Source organism: Xenopus laevis, chromosome 4S, assembly GCF_017654675.1.
Source record: "Xenopus laevis strain J_2021 chromosome 4S, Xenopus_laevis_v10.1, whole genome shotgun sequence".
Lineage (NCBI taxonomy): Eukaryota > Metazoa > Chordata > Amphibia > Anura > Pipidae > Xenopus > Xenopus laevis.
The window spans coordinates 62,820,582-62,835,307 of record NC_054378.1 but is presented as its reverse complement, the minus strand read 5'-3'; the positions used below and the strand labels follow the sequence as shown (position 1 = coordinate 62,835,307).

General features: G+C 34.3%; 1 protein-coding gene across 3 annotated transcripts in view; it reads right to left on the bottom strand.

Moving 5' to 3' along the window:
- The window catches only part of LOC108715513 (neuronal growth regulator 1), a 314,986-nt gene that overhangs the window by 194,070 nt on the left and 106,190 nt on the right, over positions 1-14,726 (bottom strand). The gene's annotated exons all lie outside the window — the stretch shown is intronic.

Below are 14,726 nucleotides of genomic sequence, written 5' to 3'. Positions count from 1 at the left end.
TTGTGCAAAATTTATAAATCTGTAATAATTGTAAGGAATCAGTTGTAATGCAGAGACAGCTTGATATTTTGTGCAAAAAATCTAGGTCATAGAATTAAGGAACTGATTCCTGGTTTGCTGTCTTTTATTACATGTCCACATAATTCAAAGGACATTTTAGAAAAATACACAAGTGCTAGAAATGATGTTAGGGTGTAGTTAGAGAAAGAGAGAGAGAGCGAGAGAGAGGCACACACAAAAAAAAATAATAATAAGGATGTTAAAAGATTTTTCATAAAACTGTTTTTATATCAGGTTTATTTCCCAAATGTTTTGCTCTGGTGATAAAGGTGGAGGAGCAAAGTCATGATAACTTTTAATTAGAAAAGGTATCCATGACCCAATATGTTTGAGTTTGTGTAAAATCAATTGGTAAAACACTACAATGACAATCTGGGTCACATGTTAAGGGGTTCATAGAATAAAGCTGTAGCACCACTGCATTCTATTGTCTACTTTTTCCTACGTTAACTTGCCTTTTTCTCTGTATGTGTATAAGTTTAGTAAATATAGCAGGCTCATTTTTAGGCTTCTTGCAATGAACAATTATATAATGTTTCAACTTGTACTGTGGTGGAAGCATAGCCCTCCACATTAGTATTTAGGAACAATTGTAAAGCTATCTGCTACTTTGTCCACACCGCAGTCTATGTGGTTATTAATACCTCAAAATTTGCTAAACCCATACAAGTTAATGGAACATTTTAAAACACAGATTTATTGCACTAAACATAATGTAAAAACAGTAACACTCAATTGAACTTTACAGTTGGATACACACAGTTTTTTTTAAGATGAAGGATTCTATATGGTGTACCATGGCATAAATATGGTGATACAGTATGGGGCCCATTTACTTAGTTCGAGTGAAGGAATAGAAGAAAAAAAACTTCGAATTTCGAATGTTTTTTTGGCTACGTCGACCATCGAATGGGCTACTTCGACCTTCGACTACGACTTCGAATCGAACGTTTCTAACTAAAGATCGTTCGACTATTCGACCATTCGATAGTCGAAGTACTGTCTTTTTAAAAAAAAACTTTGACCCCCTAGTTCGCCACCTAAAAGCTACCGAAGTCAATGTTAGCCTATGGGGAAGGTCCCCATAGGCTTTGCTATCTTTTTTTGGTCGAAGAAAAATCGTTGGATCGATTGATTAAAATCCTTTGAATCGATCGATTCGAAGGATTTAATTGTTCGATCGAACGATTTTTGGTTCGAACAAACGAATTGCGGTAAATCCTTTGACTTCGAAATTCGAAGTCAGAGGATTTCAATTTGGCAGTCGAATATCGAGGGTTAATTAACCCTCGATATTTGGCCATAAGTAAATTTGCCCCATTATATGTGTACTAATGTGTTTCTTTTCCCAAAAGTTTATTTTTTGGGTTTTGTCAGTTTTCTTTTGACTAGCATAATATGATTAGAAAGTAATCATGCAACATGCATGCAAGTTCATGTTGTGTGTGTAACTCCCACTCTTCAAAAAGGTTTGAACAAATAAATAGGGACAAAGCAATATAGTCTATAAAAGGCTATTTGTGGATCGATAAATGAACTGAACCCACAGAGCCCTGTGAAAGAGGAGTTAAGAAAAAAAATCATATGGGAATAAATATTATTAGTCTGCAGGAATAATGTTTCTGTTCCTGCTGATATTTAGTACAAAGAAAGTTCAAATGTTGTTTTCATAAGAATTTTTTTTTCTCTGGTACAAGGAAAGTTAATATTTTGCTTTCATAAGATTTTTTTTCTCTGGCTATTAAATTTGACACATAGCAAGGTGTCATAATCAGAGTATTGCTGTAAGTCATATCATGTATCTGTAAAACAACATTAGTTTGTATTCTGATGGTGTTTCTGCACTGTTGGAAGTTTGTAAGCTTCGCTAGATAGAGCAACAGCAAAATAAACCATGGGGCTGAGTAAATGATGCAGATGTGTGCCTACTGTTTAATATATTTTTCCTGTTCTGTATAGTTCTGTATAGTTTCTGCATTTTTAAACCCCCAGCTATTAAATTTTCATTTGCATTTTAACTTTTTTTTTTTTAAAATGTCATGGCAGTTGTATTTGAATTTAGCAAAGTTCGTTAAATTGGAATACACATACTATCTTATGGGAGTAATCCACACAGACAAGGTTCTCCATCCCCCATAACTCATTTACCTTTGCTAGCTTTTACCTGTAGATACAATTATTGATATCAACTTCTGATTTGTTATTGTTGTTTAAAGGACTAGTAGCACCAAAAATGAAATCTGAAAAACATTTTTAAGGTAAACATTTTTTTTCTTTGAAAAATGTATCTCAGCCTTGCTGTGTTCAGCCATCTTTTATCACACCAGTCTGCTATATTAAAGAAGCCACAGATAAAACATATTAATAAGCTGTCAACAATAGTCCTACTAAAAATACGAATAATCTGTCACCAATAGTTCTACAAAAAAAAACTATTTTAAAATGTAATTTTCATGTTTCTATAAATAATGTTGAATTTTTTACAGTACAGCCCATGTTGCCTTGCATGTTCTCTGATTAGCAATTTTTTTCAATTTCTTTTTGTGTTTTAAAAAATAACTAACATTCATATAACAATTTATATTTCTCCATGTACAAAAGATGTTCAGAATGATATAGCATGGTTTAGCATAGGTACATCTAGAAACAATTTCTGTTTAACCATTAACAGGGAGTCAGAAAATCAGCAGTGTCAATAGGGTTTAAGAAAGCTATGTCCATGCCAATATACTGTAGTAGGAGCATATGTTGCTTGTATATAAACAGTGAATTTAAGTTGAAATCAAGGCCAAAATTTGGAAAAGGGCTAATTATAATATAGTGAAACAGCGTCTTCTAATTTTGTATGGAAGAGAAGCTATTCATCCTGCCAGTCATACATACACTAGGGCCAGCAAAAATGAGGAGCAAAAAAGCTGCAAAGGGAATTGTGTTAACATACGGAGAAGAAAGACACAGGGAACTATGACAGCTGGGAAAGATCAAAATTAGGTTGAAAGCAATGATGAACAATCCCTGCTTGTGTGAGTACAAAATGCTGTTAGCAGACAGATTTAGTGACATACAGTAACAGGGTTGCCTATTTGCAAAAGCCCAAAATACAATGCTGGTATTTGTTAAGCCTGTGTACATGCTTAAAATGTATTTTCAGATAAGTAAGTGAGCAAGTTTTTACTGGCTTATACTGTATATCATGCATGTGTACAAAGAGGACCATTTGATTTTATAAATGTCATTTGATGTTACCAGATTACCAAGCTTTAGAGAAAATAGCATTGGTCTGAAATTATAATCAGAGCTATACATGAAGCCTTTGTCACCATTCAAGGAACAGTGTAACTCATGGAATTCTGTTGCAGCCCATTTCTGTAGGTCCTTAATAAAATGGATTTGAGAGTCACAATATTAATGGGAAATGATGTTAGGGTGTAGTTATAGAAAGAGAGAGAGAGAGAGAGCGAGAGAGAGAGGCACACACAAAAAAAAAATAATAATAAGGATGTTAAAAGATTTTTCATAAAACTGTTTTTATATCAGGTTTATTTCCCAAATGTTTTGCTCTGGTGATAAAGGTGGAGGAGCAAAGTCATGATAACTTTTAATTAGAAAAGGTATCCATGACCCAATATGTTTGAGTTTGTGTAAAATCAATTGGTAAAACACTACAATGACAATCTGGGTCACATGTTAAGGGGTTCATAGAATAAAGCTGTAGCACCACTGCATTGTATTGTCTACTTTTTCCTACGTTAACTTGCCTTTTTCTCTGTATGTGTATAAGTTTAGTAAATATAGCAGGCTCATTTTTAGGCTTCTTGCAATGAACAATTATATAATGTTTCAACTTGTACTGTGGTGGAAGCATAGCCCTCCACATTAGTATTTAGGAACAATTGTAAAGCTATCTGCTACTTTGTCCACACCGCAGTCTATGTGGTTATTAATACCTCAAAATTTGCTAAACCCATACAAGTTAATGGAACATTTTAAAACACAGATTTATTGCACTAAACATAATGTAAAAACAGTAACACTCAATTGAACTTTACAGTTGGATACACACAGTTTTTTTTTAAGATGAAGGATTCTATATGGTGTACCATGGCATAAATATGGTGATACAGTATGGGGCCCATTTACTTAGTTCGAGTGAAGGAATAGAAGAAAAAAAACTTTGAATTTCGAATGCTACAGCACAGAAAACAGTGCAAGAAAATATGCTAGGAAAGAGGCCTTAAAGGCATTTAGCACCAACATACCAGAAACACTTGCCAAGAGTACACAGGTAAACACATGTACACCTTAAAAGTAAACAACACACACACAAAAGACTAGTAACAAATACTCAGGGGTACATAGGTCATAATTTGTCTTACTCTGAACTTAAAGGGAAAAGATACAGTATATATTTTGTTTTGTTTTTACACAACCACAGGTGATTTTTCAGATGGAATAGATGGAAATTATGATAAGAGACCACTTCCCAGCCATTAAGCTCACAGATCCAACCACTTCCTCACTTGTTTCCTTGTGCAGTGATGGATTCTGGGTATTAAAGGGATACTGCCATGGGAATTTTTTTTTTAAATGAAACAGTTAATAGTGCTGCTCCAGCAGAATTCTGCACTGAAATCCATTTCTCAAAAGAGCAAATAGATTTTTTTTATACTCAATTTTGAAATCTGACATGGGGCTAGACATTTTGTCAATTTCCCAGCTGCCCCTGGTCATGTGACTTGTGCCTGCACTTTAGGAGAGAAATGCTTTATAGCAGGCTGCTGTTTTTCCTTCTCAATGTAACTGAATGTGTCTCAGTGGGACATGGGTGTTTACTATTGAGTGTTGTTCTTAGATCTACCAGGCAGCTGTTATCTGGTTACCTTCCCATTGTTCTTTTGTTTGGCTCCTGGGGGGAGGGGGTGATATCACTCCAACTTGCAGTACAGCAGTAAAGAGTGATTGAAGTTTATCAGAGCACATGACTTGGGGCAGCTGGGAAATTGACAATATGTCTAGCCCCATTTCAGATTTCAAAATTGAATATAAAAAAATCTGTTTGCTCTTTCCTGCTTAGAACTAGAACTAACATGTTTTGCCCCATAAGGCTTTCTAAACTTCTGAGAACAAGCATCTTATTATTATTATTATTATTAATATCAGGCACACTGTAGCAACTAGAGCTTTTTTTTATTGTAGCATTTTCATAGTATCCATGCACTACAAATTTTAAAAATTTTAAAAATGGGACTAAATAAGGTTAGCTATAGAAGTTAAATCTCCCCTCCAAAATAATACAATCCCATGAATAAAAATAACCTCTTTTCATCAAGTATGTATTTCACCAGACTGGATTACAGTGAAATACAGATAAATGTTCTTTCATGTTTAGTACTGGGACCAAATGATAAGACCTGTGACTTGTAGTACACACATCCTGCTAAAGCATCAGCATTCAAGAAGGCAAACTATTGTCACTTATCTAGTAAGTATCCTTTACATTTCCCTAGCAAATCACATCACTTGACTTCAAGTAGATCTGTTTAAGAATTATCCTATTAGTTCCACATTCTAACCCTGCAAAGCCATATCAAGAAAACACATTATACTTTGCAAGCTGAAAAAATCACTACATTAATATTTAGATTTCATTCTGTAGCCATCTTAAACCTAAGAGACATAGATTATCAGGTGCCACAAAACACATTTACAGTACACATACTGAGGCTTTAATAGGAAACCCTTAGACGTTTTTCCTCTTTTCTGATCCATGTTTTGAAGAAAATACAGCAGCATGTTTCAAAGCTCTGCTTACTTTTAGCCCCTGATTAACTTGAGCTTGATTTATTATGCATTCATTTAATTGCTGTGAAGGGAAAGGGAATTTAAAATCTGCCTATGCATTTGTTTATATAATTTGCTATATTAAAGCCTCCGGTTCAGTCATGCAGTGTTTACAAATACTGATTTTAGAAAGCACTGTGGAGACAAGTATGGCATGAGATGCCCAAAAAAAAACACGTGGCTGATTTTAATACTTGCTAACTTCATTAATAAGCCCTTTTGGCCCCTGCTGTTTTATAAAACAATGGTCAGGCTTATTTCTGCTCTTGCAAAAAACATTATTTATGCCAAAAAGAGCAACTTCACAGCCAGCATCACAGTTCAGTGAACAAACTTATATGAACATGATGCCAGTATCAGATAAACAGGAAGAAAATTCATATCCTGTATTCACTATTACATTCCCTTTTATTAGAGTAATTACAAATGCTCCCAGTCATGAACAGGGAGAGGAGACAGATAACCACTGAACATAATCTTTCTGAACATGCTTGACGCTAAATCAAAACCCTATTTTAATTAAACCAACCTAAAAATGTCCATGTAATGGAATGCTAGTATCTAAAAGACACCCCTTAGAGACTGTTCTTTTAATATTAGAGCATTTATCCTTTTTACTATGTCACTGTTTTAGCTTAAAAAACAAAATACATGTAATAACAGGATCCTCATATCAGTGTAGGACTGGAGTGCCTGGGGCCCACCAGGAAACTGTAACTCAAGGGCCCACGCCCCACGTACAAATTATTATATTAGTCATGTGACGTGTGCTCTGATAAACTTCAGTTACTCTTTACTGCTGTACTGCAAGTTGAGTGATATCAACCCCTCGCTTTCCCCCCCCAGCGGCCTATCAGAAGAACAATGGAAAGGTAACCCTGTTAGAATAGCACTCGATAATAAAAATCCTGCTACAACCCCTTCAGTTACATTGAGTTCAAAAAACAATAGCTGATCTACAAGCAGTTCCATCCTAAAGTGCTGGCTCTTTCTGAAAGCACATGACCAGGCAAAATGACCTGAGATGCACCTACACACCAATATTACAACTAAATAAACTTGCTGGTTCAGGGATTAAATTTTACATGGTAGAGTAATGTATTTGCAGTGTAAGTAATGTAATTTATAAATAAAAACTACAGCATAAAAATCATGACAGAATCCCATTCAAATGTTGGTATGACCCAGAGAGTGATATCCTACGAGAATTTGCAATTGGTCTTAATTTTTTTATTTGTGTTTTTTTAATTTCTTAGCATTTTGTTCAGCTCTCCAGTTTGGAATTTCAGCACTGATCTGGTTGCAAGGGTCTAAATTACCTTAGCAACATGTATTGGTGTCAGAAATACCTGTGTCAGAAAGCAAATAATTAGAAAATTATAAAAATGAAGACCTATTGAAATGTTGCTAAGAATTGTCCATTTTATAACATAATAAAAGTTAACTTAAAGGTATAATATCACCCTGCAACTTTTTGTCTGTTTATCCCCACCCTATTAACAATGACACAAAACATTTTTTGTATTTTGTTTAGTTAGACTTAGGCAGAAGTCAGTACCTGTGCCACCTTCTGTGATGTAAAGAAGAGAAGATACCCATGATCGCTCCCACTATGTGCTTGAAAGCCACACCTAATAGAATGCCCATGTCAGGTATACGTTGGCTGCCTCCTGCCTGAAACGTACAATTAACGTGCAAAGTGAAAGTGAAGCGATGACTATTGAGTGATGGACTGTGGACACTACGTGCTAGGAGGCGATGTGGGCCCACAGTCACAGGAGCGGTGCAATTCTGATTTTGCTGCCCACATGTGTGTTCCTTCCCCCTTCGCACCGTGACGTCAGCGTCTCAGGCTGCACACAGCAGCAGCATCCTCGGCTCCGCCTCCAACCAGTATTGGCAGGCATTGTGGGCAGATGTGAAGCGACTAGTGATGGACACCAGGACACTAGCTGCTAGGAGGCAGTGGGCTCACTCACCGGCTCTGATTTTGGTGAGGCCCACACTCTGCCTGCCTGCATATGTGTTCCATCACCCGTCGCACGCACTGCATGGTACAGAATAACTTATTTTATAATAATGCTGTCGCAGGTAATTAAGTAAAGGGCCTAGGGGCCCACCGGGTTATTTCCCGGTGCCCCGGCAGGCCAGTCCGACCCTGCCTCATATTGTAGATACCAAGAATCACAAATAATGATGGAGGAACCCATGATGTCCTTTCTCAACAAATAGTTACTTATTATGGTTCAAAGACCAGTGTTCAGTCAGTAACTTAATCTATTTTATGGCCTGTTAAATAAAGTTAAACCCATGCCACTCTCTAGACATGTTCTTGTTCAGCCATACTCTTAAAGGGACTAACATCAACGTCATAACTAAAGGAATTATGAGTCACAACAAACATTACAAAGCCTGTTAGGCTTTCAACACCGCTGCTCAATTTAAGTGTAAACTGCAGCTATTTCTGACAACCCAATCAAGGAGCTGATTAAGGTCATGCCTTCATGTGTCTGCTGTAAGTAAGCTGTAAATGAATTAACTAGCTAGAAACATTTATCTGATGACAGAGTCATTTAAATAAATGGGCATTTGTGAAGGATTCACCAGGACTAGGTATGGGCGAATTAATTTGGCAGGCGCAAATTTGTGGCGAATTTCTGAGTTTCAGATGCTAGTGACAATTCTAGGCGCCCATTGACTTTTATGGACGTCAGAATTGTCGCCAGCGTCAGAATTGTCGCCGGCGTCAAAATTCGCGTTTCGTGAATTTTTTGCCGTTTCACGAATTTCGCAAGAGAACGGGAGAAATTCCCCTATCACTAACCAGAACTGAAACATCCTTCAGAAATTTTAAGCAGCTAGAGCCCTACAACATACCCATATGCATTTGTTTTCCTTTCTTTTAATGCAACTTTCTATTAGAACAGTGTTAACACTGCTAAAGATAGGAACATAGGTTTTGCACTGAACAGAAGGGAAAGTTCACATAGAAGCAGTTTTTAGTAGTGATGGGCGAATTTATTCGCCAGGCGCGAATTTGCGGCGAATTTGCGCGTTTCGCCGCCAGCAAAAAACGGGTGCCGGTGTCAAAAACGCCATTTCGTGAATTTTCCGCCGTTTCGCGAATTTCGCGAATTTTTCAGTGAAGCGAAACGGCGCAAATTCGCCCATCACTAGTTTTTAGCTCTGATTTTTCTTGTTTGTGGTATCCCATGTAGACGTGAGCTTTGAGGTTCTGTTATGTCTTCCAACAATGAGCACAAAATGAGGACGTGTTGCTTCCTTCCATATCATATCAAGTTCAGCTGTTTGTTGTTAGCTCTATCATAAATTTTATAGGGTTGCTACAGGGACCCACTAATGAGATCATTGTCTTGGATCCACTAATGGTACTCCCTGATGGAATGCTACTCAGATTCCTCCAACTGCTCTCTGACATTATAAGCCATTCGTTCATATATTTAGTCAAGTTTTGGGGCAGTGTGTTTTTGTTATACAGTAAGGGGACAATTTACTGAAATTAAATTTTTTGTATTTTTTTGTTTTTCTCTAAAACTCTAAAATTCAAGATATACTAAGCATAAAAACCACAAAAACCTCTAATAAAAAAACTGCACCAAGTAAAAGTTGTGGAGGTTCCATATAAGTCAATGGGAGCTGCGCTGATCCTATTGGACCATTTTTAATTATCTGAAAAATTCAAATTTTTAGAGGTTTTAGTATTTTTCAGTCCATCTTTTCAGACTTATTATATTGGATCTTTTATTAAATTCCATGGCATTCATAGTTTTAGATGTATAATTGTAGTTTCAAAAACCTCTAAAACCACTAAAATTCGACCTTTAATAAATAGGCCCCCGTGGATTTTTTTAACAACTTTTATATTTTCTATCACAAATTAAATTTTTGTTGCTCTAAAAATCATGAATGTGAATAATGGTTTTACAACTATTTTCAATATTTATTAAGGAAAAGAATAAAAAAAAAAAACTTGATTGCAAAAATGTAGCATCTGAAAGCATGCAAGGTAATATAGAAATGAATGGGAACTGTCCTAGACAAAATATAAACTATTTATTCAATCTGAGTTTTTCAAATTTATTTGATATTGCTGATGAATAAAATAAAAATGAATAAAATGCATTTATTTAATATCATTATCTATATTTGTATTTATTAATAAATATGCAAATATTCAAGTTTTTGAGTTTAGATAAAAATATTCAAATGTGAAGATTCGCAAACATGAAAACATGTTTATTTTGTGAAACTTTGAATAGTCATTATATAAAATCATGAAAATTTCTCAAAAAAAACCTTGGCAAGTTCTAGCAAGTGTTTAACAAAGTCAATGGGAAATGTCTCTAAGAACAAGATGCAAATGTTTTGACACATTTTATTTCTCAACCTTGGAAATTTGTAAATAGGCCTCTATTTAAAAAACTGCAGGATACCCAGCCATTTGCTCTTTGCATTTGCTCAAACTGCCCTTTCTATTTGAATAAACTCTTAGGGACTGATTTATTATGCCTCATTATTATTATTTTTTTTTTAATAACGTTAGCGATGTATGCAGCTCATAAAAAAAGTTAATGATTTTGAGTTGATTTGTCAAATCCAATGGAAGATACCAGACAATGTTTTTACCTGGGAATTCAGTAGATACAGAATCCAATTTTAGAAATTGTTTTTTTATTATTTTTAATAAATCCTAACATCATTATGCATCAATTAGAATGATTATATCCTTAATGATTTTTAGTACATTTTTTATGAGTGTATCTTTTGTGGGGAGAGAAACTTAGAGGAAGCACATGAGTAAAATATCTAATCTAATATAACATTTTCCAACATATTGTTACAGCTCATAAGACTATATTAAAATGGCACAAACAATGTACAAACTGGCTGCAAAAAAAAAAAAGCAACAATATTCAGAATGTCTAACTGGTAAAAGCAAACAAAAGAAATTGGAAAGTAAGTGGGATTTCATGAAAGGAAAAATAAAAGATGGTAAAAAATAGAGATTCAAACTGATATAATTAATCAAAGTCAAGAAAACAAATATGAGAATATAAGTACAAATATTGGAAGTGGCTTATGAATCAACCCCCAATTACTGAACATTTAGGGGCATATTTATCAAGGGTCGAATTTCGAATTGAAAAAACTTTAAAATTCAAATTCAAAAAGACCAACCAAAATTAAGTCAAAGTTTCTTTGAGTTGAATAGGTCCGTATTTGGTCGAATTCGAATCGTACAAATCAAATGAATAGCTCATTTGATCGAATTCGATTCAAGCTTTTTCCCCAAAAAAACTTTGATTTTTCAAAGTCCATCAATTGACTCCAAATAGGTTCTAGGAGGTCCCCCATAGGCTAAAACAGCAAATTGGCAGGTTTTAGATGGCAAATGGTTAAAGTGGAATTTTTAAATGGACAGAACATGATAAATTTCGATATTCGAATGTTCGATTTTTTTTCAAAATTGAATTGACTTTGGACTAAACCCTAGTCGAAGTACACAAAAAATAGCTCAAAATTCTAATTTTTTTTCATTGGAAAATTCATCTTGACCTTTGATAAATTTGCCCCATATTGTTGAGAAAAAATAAGCAAGGTATATATTGTGCTGAGAGAGCAAAAATGTTTAATAGGCACTACAAGCGCTTAACTCCAGGCTAAAAAATTTACTTTATAAAATGATAGCATGTAATATCCAAAGACTGCTAACACCAACACCAATGATTGCTGATCTGTCAACTCTGACTTTGATGAGCAAAAACTCCCAGTTCATTCCAGAGTGTCAATGATAATAATGCATATAGAGCTATTTATCTTATGCATGTTTATTTTAATTTAAGAAAATATAAATCTAAAATGATGCATATCCTTGTGACAAACACAAGTTGTGCACTGAAGTGGCAAAATACACAACAAAGAACATTTTACTGGTTGCTTGCCTCCTTTAGGAAACATTTCTTGCTTGTCCCTAAATTAGCAATAATTACAGATGTATAAAAATTTAAATAACATTCTTTTTATTGATTGGTAACTAGGAATAGAAAAACAATGCAGCAGAAAACATAGACAATACAGTAGAATACACATTATTGTCCTTAGAAATGCTGTGGCCCTCTTCTCCATAATCAATTAAGAACAACCCCCACTTTTATGTCCTAAGAGCCCTGAAGTTTCACACACAAATGTACTGAGTGTGGATAGTTCAGTTCTGTATAACAGGAATAACAAATTCAAATGAGACTCTACAGAAGCCACAGAGCTGAAATGCATGTAAGACAGGAAATAAAACTAAAGTTTTGCATTAATGTGTAATTAGAACAAGCTATGAATATTGGCTTTACTTTTAGTCATCTATGTACAAATAGAGCCTTGGGGAACTTGAAAGAGTTCAGAGAGGAAAACACAAGCTTTTAGTATGATACAGACAGTAATATTCTAAGACATTTTGCAAATTATATTCATGTTTTACTTATTTAATCATTTAACTTTTTGATCTGAAGTGCTCCAGTTTTAGAATTTCCAAGTCTATTAAGATAATAGGGTCCCAAGTCTCATGTAACCAGACACTGTTTTGGAAATAGAATATAGCTTCTATAGAAAGCAATAACAACAATTACAAAAAAAGTTTACAGTGAAAATTATTTAAAAAATTATTTAAAATATCCTGTATAGACATGTGCATGACATTCACAAAGAAATGTTATTGTTTGGGTCGGAAAAACAGAGACACTGAGAGAGGGAGAGAAACCAACCTGAGATTGTGCACGCTCTCACTAGGGTCACAAGTACCCCGGAGCTAACAAAAAGGAATGCAATATAAAATAAATTGCCCTTACAGGGACTTGATTCATGTATATATTTGTATATATTTGTATAATTATGATTGTTATTATTTTCTCTTTTTCTCCCTCTATTTATACTTTCCTCATACTCATTCACTATAGTCAATAGAAACAAACATTTAAATGGGATCAAAATCTATAATCTTTCCTAAGCTTTGGGGAATGATTATAAGGTTATTTTTAATTGCAATGCATTATTTTTTTTTTTTTACGGTTTTGATGCTATAATAGCCATCACCTTCCTTGCCTGTCAGTGTATTCCCCCACAATCTGCTCAGTTCACTTTTAAAGAAAACCTCACAAATCAGAGCTTAATATATGATAGTATATTAAGTTAATATTGCATTAATATGTATTAAAGGACAAGAAAATATAAACACGTTTTAAAGGCTGCAATTTAATAACAGCCACAGTGTAACATATATAGTTTAATTTAAATTGTATCAAATACATTTGTTAATTTTTTTAAATATATGTACAATTTCAAGGCAAATCTCTGAGAGGCACCTGCAGTACTAGGCATCTGGTCAACTGTCCAGTTAATAACAATTCCTAACAACTTATAGTATTCTACAGAGTCTAGTTATATGGCAATGTGTGAAAAAAATAGTCTCAAAAGAATAGCACAGGAAATATAGTTTTATTTGGCACCTTATGTAACTAAAAGTTAAGAAAAGTACATAAGTACATTTTTTAATATAAAACTGAAGATAAACAAAAATCATGTACATTTGCTAAAGTTCTAATTATGCTATTATACTGTATTTTAATTAAGAAGAAATTAATGTTTTTTGAATTATCATCATGTTAAGTCTATAAGCAACAAAAAATAACTAATTCTGATATCATGCTCTGGCCTTCAAGTCACTAATATACTTATACATTTACATTACCCATTTAAGAGGGATATATACAGTGGAACCTCAATTTTAAATCCCCTGATTTTAAGTTTTCCCTCATTTTACATAGTTGTTTTATATATTATGAATAATACATTTCCCTGATTTTACATTTTCCACCATTTTTTTCTTGTCCCTTGAAAAACGTAAAATGGGGGTTCTACTGTATCTACTTTCCTATATTGTAATTTCCAAAATTCCTCATGCTACTGGCCTGCTTGGTGTGGAAACCTAACTCCAGTTCTTCCTATTTTATTTTTGTAGAAACTTCTCACTGAGTGGTACCAATTTTACAATAATGAAAGTAGCTCACACAGAGTGAATTTCAAGGTCCAGATCAATTTGATAAGTCAGGGAGCTTGCAGTCATGCTGTATGTCATCTATAATGATAATGTTATCCAGAGAGTGCAAGGACAGCATTTTCCCACAATAGTGATGAGCAAACTTTTTCACCAGGTTTTGCAGAAAAAGACATCCATAGACTCCAAAGAGTGAATAAAATTGTCGTCTGTCAAAATTTTTTTTGTTGAGGTCAAAAAAAATGTGTTGCATCAATGCATTTGGTGAAGTTTTCATTGTTTCATGAATTTTCATCAAAGTGAAATGAGACAGATTCGCTCATCATTATCCCAAAATTATTTCAGCTCTAGATTTCAATCCTAAACCAGACATGCTGAAAAATGTCTATCATGGCCATTTAATAGACCAACATGAACCATTCAGGTAGCTGACTGGCAACAGTCAGCTACCTATTTATTATGAAGTAACTTTGTGAAACCTTAATTTTTTAATTTTGAAAGCGCTCATATTTGTGGTATTGATAACCCACACAGCTGGAGATTTGATTTTATAAAACAAATAAAACAAATGCGATTTTCTAATGTATCCTATAGAGGTTGCTGTTGAAAGTGCTTTATAGCACATGGTGATCTCATCCTTGTGAGTCTATGATTTAGGGCATGATGCCCGAAACACAATATACTCCATGTCCTTAGCAGTGTTCAGAGAAAATATGTCATTCTTTTTTTTATCAAGTGCTGTGTAATTTGCAGTAATTTC